The 6,420-nt window shown below is 29.8% G+C and overlaps 1 long non-coding RNA gene across 1 annotated transcript; it reads right to left on the reverse strand.

The window, feature by feature from the left end:
- Window positions 1-4,340: 4,340 nt before the first annotated feature.
- On the reverse strand, window positions 4,341-5,936 carry LOC141408940 (uncharacterized). The gene is made up of 2 exons (XR_012426686.1): window positions 5,581-5,936; window positions 4,341-4,428 (listed from the first exon to the last, which is right to left on the reverse strand). It is a non-coding gene; the product is annotated as an uncharacterized lncRNA (long non-coding RNA).
- Between the last annotated feature and the right edge of the window lie 484 nt (window positions 5,937-6,420).

The following is a 6,420-nucleotide window of genomic DNA, read 5'->3' on the forward strand; positions in this document are numbered from 1 at the left end:
CATCTCTCTGACCATAGTTCATAATCACATCTCCCACTGACCAGAGTTGGGAAAGTTTCTTTACTCACAAGAACTTATGTGATTATTTGAGCCCATATAGAAAATCCAGAATTATCTCCTCATCTACAAAGTCCTTTTTGCCATATGAGGTAACATATTACAGGTTCCAGGGACAAGTGTGTAAACATTGTGGGTGAAGCTGGGGGGATCATATCATAACATTTCATAACATTTCATTGTATGTACATGTATTTTAGGTTTACTAAACAAGACAAAATTTTATCTTCAGACTTAATGTATTTATGTAATTTAATTTTTAAGTTGTGTGTATCCTCCAATATTATTTTTGGAATAAAAGGGGGGATTCTAAACATAAGTAAATTGTCTATGTAACTAAATCATCAACATTTTCTCTAACGTATAAATTTATTTTTTCACCAGATACCTACATAGCAGGAATATTTCTTATCTCATTATTGTTTTTTATTTTAAAATATATTTACATTTGTAGTATGCAATATATTTAATTATATTACACATGAATATACATTAATTTTAATGTACATTTTGAGCATAATTGTTTTAAGTACTATGGCGTTGTCATCCCTTCTCAACACAACAGATTTAAATCTGACTTAATGGATGATTTCAAAGTTTTAATGGCAATTGCTTTTTCTTAAACTAGGTACTACAAAATACACTTAGAAATTCACGTTGAAGTTAATTTATTTTCCATTTAATTTACAACTGCATGAGTCATAAATTATGTACCACTGAGACTTAATTTCTTGTAATGCTCACAACACAGGAGTCTAATTACAAATGAAGAGTTAAAGTTATAAGTATTTAAATTATTAAGGGTTTGCCACTGTTAGAAATCCGGAGTTGGAAATTTTATTTTATTTGTTTTATTGTTGTTTGATCTGTTATTTCTAACCTTTGGTTATTTTTTATTTGACTTTCACATCCAGGATTGCATATTTTAAAAAACTGTACAAGTTTTGGGGTGGTTGACAATATGAATATAGAATATATATATACATATGTGTATATATACACACACATTTATATACACATTGTTTCTACAACTTGACTGTTGTGAATAATGCTGCAATGACTACAGTCAATAATTCTGTATTATATACTGAAAACTTTGAGAGGTTTCAGTGCTGTAACCACACATACACACACAAAACCCAACAACTATATAAGGTTATGAATATGATAATTAGCTTGAGAGTGTTGTACACCTTAAATACATGTAATTTTTATTTAAAAAATAATAAAACATAAGGGAGCTTGGCCTTGTGCAATTAAAAACAATAACAATGACAATAAAACCATAACAACAACAGCTTTGTGAGAAACTACAAGAGCAATTTGAATTCTGTTATTATCATTCTAATGTATATAATTAACCTGGAGTCGGGGAAGTAGGTTTGAGCTTTCGGCAGATGCCTTCTGCAGGTGGCAATGAGTTTTTGGTTTAAAATATTTAATATCTTTCCTTGTCTCACCTACGTTCTTTCATTATCAAAAGGATTGGCATTCAGTATGTCAAAGTGCATATGTAATATTACAGTCACAGAAGTCCTTGCCAGTGTTGAGAACTGATGAAAATATGTGACACTCAATGCGTTTGCCTTTAGATTTTATTTCTTCAATATTTAGTAGTCAAAATATCCAGAGCAGATGGATGACTATGAGACTGAATGTATTTTTCAAATGTGGTTTCTTCCAAGAAAAATTAAACTGTCCGATAATTATCTTTGATGTAATAGTAAGCAAGACAGTGTTGTTCAGTAGCATCTTCATGTTCTGCTCAGCGGCTCATCTCTTTCCTCTTGGGAATCACTTTAAGTGAAACAGAATAGGTCCTGCCCTTCTATGCTTCTCCATTAGCCTCTTTCTGAAGGAAGAGCTAATGCCACCACTAAAATAGGCACCAAGACCAAAGTAACAAAATGCCTTCATATAATAACATACAAATTGTCAATAGTATATGCTGTCTAAAGTGAATTTGTAAAAGCAGATATACTAAAAATAAAGCTGTTAGCTATATTTAAGAAAAATAACTTAATTATTAGTAATGTTATATAAGAGTCTAATGTCATTAAAATACAAAGTAGATATTCATTGTGAAAAATACTACATAAAACTAAGAAATAATTAGATGTAATAATAACACCATGAATAATAATGCTGAGTAAAGCAGAATAAAGTTGAGTAAGGCAGAGTAAGAAAAAATATATATTTTCTGTGAATAAATTATTAAATTAAATTATTAAGGGATTCACAGAAAATATATTTTTATAAGTATTAAGCAAAGAGCAAGGAAAAGGAAAGATTCTAATATCAGAATATTGAAAGTCTTAAGCAGTTATTAATAGTTTTTCAATGGTGAACAAATAATTTTAAATTGAATGAGTCAAAATAGAGGAATGTCATTTATGAATGAAGTTTGAAATGAGAGAGAAGGAAAACGATGTCCTGAACATGTTATAAATTTAAGACCTCAGTTTTAACAAAAATATTTTAAATTATTTCAGGGAGAAATAAATGATCATCTAAAAATATTGTCAGAGTAGATTCAGAAAGAGTGGTAAAGAAAAAGATGGTGAAATAAATTCAGCCTTAAAAGAAAATGATTTGCAATTAAAATTCTATATTTTACCATCTTAATTTTTTGTATTTTAAATATTTTCAGACATGTGCAATGACTTATGTACTATGAAAAACTCTACATTGAAACATTTTAAGTAAGTTATAAAATAGGAAGATAAATAATACAGGAAGATTCCATAAGAGATGTGGGAAATTATAGAAAATCCAGATTTTAACTTTAAAAACTGAAATAATACAATAAGATAATCCATAGGCCAAAAGAAAATGTGGCATTACGGATACAGAACAAAATTAATATATTTTCAAGTAGAGAACCACATTTTATGAGGTCTGAAGCATATGTAACATTTATATCTCCTTTTAAGGAAGAAAACATTTAAATGCAAATTAGAAAGGCACTTATTTTAAGAGAAGAGAAATTAAACCACAAATTTGAAAAAGTTGAAAAATACCATAATTCAGTTTGCATTTTGACTTCACCTGAGATACTACCAACATGTTTGAATTTTAGTATTACCAGTAATTTATTTAAAATTATAAATATTCTAAAATGTTTATATACATAAATATTTATATGTATATCTGTGCATGTGTGTGTGTGTTTGTGTCAACAAATGCATTTTAAGGTTTCCTTATAGTATATCTGCCTATATATTCGTGTCACCACATTATCCCCACATTATATGCATTTACTTATTAATGGATATGTGTAGGAATTTTTATCACTGAACACTTTAATCTTCAGGCAATTTTTTTGTGTGTCAACAGCGACTTATATGGCACTTAATTTGTAATTGGAAGTCCTCCTTAAAACAAGTTGTGTCAGATATGGTAAGTTGTGATATGATACATTGAGATGCAAAAACCTGAGATTTCACACACGGACATACTACTGTGCATAGCACCTGAGCTCTCCAAAAAATTAAACATTCTGCTTTCCTTGATTTTTGTCATAAAGTATAAATAGGTGTATTTAGATTATTTGCACTGCATTACCAAGTATATTTCTGACAAAGGGAACTTCAATTTTGAAAAGATATAAAAGAGAACCATATGCTTTTCCAGCAATTTTATACATCCAATGATAAGGGAAATATTCCATACACTGTTTTCTTACTCTGTGCATTTCAGATTACTCAGAGCTGATGACATAGGTCACAGTAATAACAACACATCCCACTCATGCCTATCACGATGCCAAATGAGAATGTACAGTGGGAAGACAGTACCATAAGAGGATGACCAGCAATAACTGAATGATACTTATATATAATTGTGGTCAACATAAATCTTTCTATTAAACTCAAACTAAATATAATAGCCACAGAATTGGGTAATCCTCAATGGAAAATGCATATATGGATATATGCCATGAGGTATGCTATATTAGCAGCAATGGACAAGATGAAAATACAAATGCATTACACATAGATATAATACATATTTAAAAAGAGCACATATTAACAAAAGTGTAGCTGTTAACACGTTACAATAATTATGCATGTGGGAAAAATAAATAGAAACGGAAAAAGCAAATTAAAATGAATCAATATAAAATAAACTAGAAAAGGATAGTGACAAAAAGTTCAGTGACATGAAGCCTATTTTTTTAATCACATTTAAGAACCGAAAAAGTAAATGTCCATTAAAAAATAAATGCATATATAAGCAGCTAAAGATTCTATCAAAATATAAAAAGTGATGGCAGTATTCCCTTTTTCCTTTCTTTTGGGATTAGATAAAAGATTTTTTAGCTTCTGCCTTCAAAAATCATTATCACATCTTGAACATATTCAGTCAAACCTGTAAAAATCCAGTAATTATAATTCAAATTTATTTCAAATTATCCTCAATAGTTTATCATGCATCCATCAGCATTTAAGAAAATCTTCTCCTCCAACAGAAAAATTTTCCCTTGAATTTAATTGACATTTTTGTGGTAACAAATAGTAATATTTAGTACATTACATGGAATATATTTTAAAAAGAAACTATAAAATATTACTTTGTAGTTTTTGCTTCCTAAAAATTTTCAGCAAATGAATGATCCTCTGTAATAATATTTTATAGATGCCATATTGTGAGTGTATATTTTATACTAATTTTGAAAATAAGAATAAAATGTTATATATCTGATAGTTTTGAATTCTAATTTGATATAATTTATGTACTAAGCAGGCATGAATGTTTTGAAATGCAATCTGCAATATATAGGCAACATTTATGTGACATTTTGATCTGAAGTAACCTTTTTAATTAATTTTCTCTCTATTTTAATATGTTCAAAAATTAGAAAAATGTGTGAAATGTAAATCAAAGTATTTTCACCCACACTTTGTTAAACACATTAAAATTTTTACTATAATTTGATAGGGTAAAACTAAAATCTACAATTTATAGTCTAAATGACAGATTTGTACAAAAATTTGTTATAACTTGGAGTTGAAAACTTTAGAAATATTATTTGACAGTCTTATAAAATTTTACCAAATTTTGAAAAAAAAGTTTCTAAGGGCTGCAGTGAAATTATGCCCAACATCCATTAAAAATAGACACAAATATATCTCATCATATCAAATTTGAAAGTGCAAGTATAAATGTATATCAGTTTAAGCGACAAATTTGGCATGTTTCTTTACACCTCTTTATATGTTCCACAAAATCAATGTACTACTGAAAAATAATAAATTCCACTTGTGAATTTTAACAATAATTTTAATGGTAAAATGCATATATGCTAAAATGCATATATGCTAAAACTCAATATGACTTTTTGGAATTACTAGCCATATATCAAAAGTCACTTAAAATATTATTATAAGTTACATTAAATAAATTAGAATTGTTACATATAAGGTATAACGTTGTATAATCTGTTTTAGTCGAGGTTCTTCAGAGAGACAGAACCAGTAGGATGCATAGGGAAACATGAAACAAATTCATTAGGGGAATTACCTCACTTGATTATGGTCACTGAGAAGTTTCATGATAGGCCATCTGCAAATTGGAAAATCAGTAGCTCAGTCCAAGTCCAAATGCCTGAAAGCCTGGACGACCCATAGTGTGAATCCCAAAGTCCAAAAGCTGGAGAACCTGGAGCTGTAACATCCATGGGCAGCAGAAAAAGAGCGTTTGAGCTCCAGAAGAATGAGCAAACTCACCCTTCAGCAGAAGAGGGACAGGCTCAGCGCCTATTCAAGCATTGAGAATAAATCAGGCTTTCTCAGATGATTTGACACCCCGAAAGCAATCATAATAAATCTACCTGGACAGTCATGTGTATGTCCTTAAATACTACCTAATCTCCAAATGAAGACAATAACAAGGTCACGGTTTCACCTAGCATAATACTATTATCCTGTGTCCACTGGAAACACACTAATCTGTTTCTCAGTAGAGGAGGTAAGATCCTTGAGTGATGTTTACTCCTTTCCTGATAGTCTGTAGCTTAAATACCATGAGGAAAAATTAACAATAAAAATGGCCCTTGACTTGTCATGGTTCAAGTTATAATTTTTTTTAATTTAGGTTGTGAGAAAGTTGTATGCATCCAATAGAAACCGAACCTTGAATTTTGCATGTTGATCTTTACCCCGGCTATCAACATAGTACAATACTCTCTCAGAATGCTGGGCAGCTGCTGTGAACCACAGCTCCCAGTAAGTCCTGTTACCATGAGAGTAAACAACCAATACTCTACAGTGTATTATAAAGGCATTTTGACTTACAGTATTTTCAGCTTACATTGGGGTTATCAGAACATAACTGTCTTGTAAGTTGAGTATCCATACTTAA

Source organism: Macaca fascicularis, chromosome 17 (genome assembly GCF_037993035.2).
Source record: "Macaca fascicularis isolate 582-1 chromosome 17, T2T-MFA8v1.1".
In the NCBI taxonomy this organism is placed as follows: Eukaryota; Metazoa; Chordata; class Mammalia; order Primates; family Cercopithecidae; genus Macaca; species Macaca fascicularis.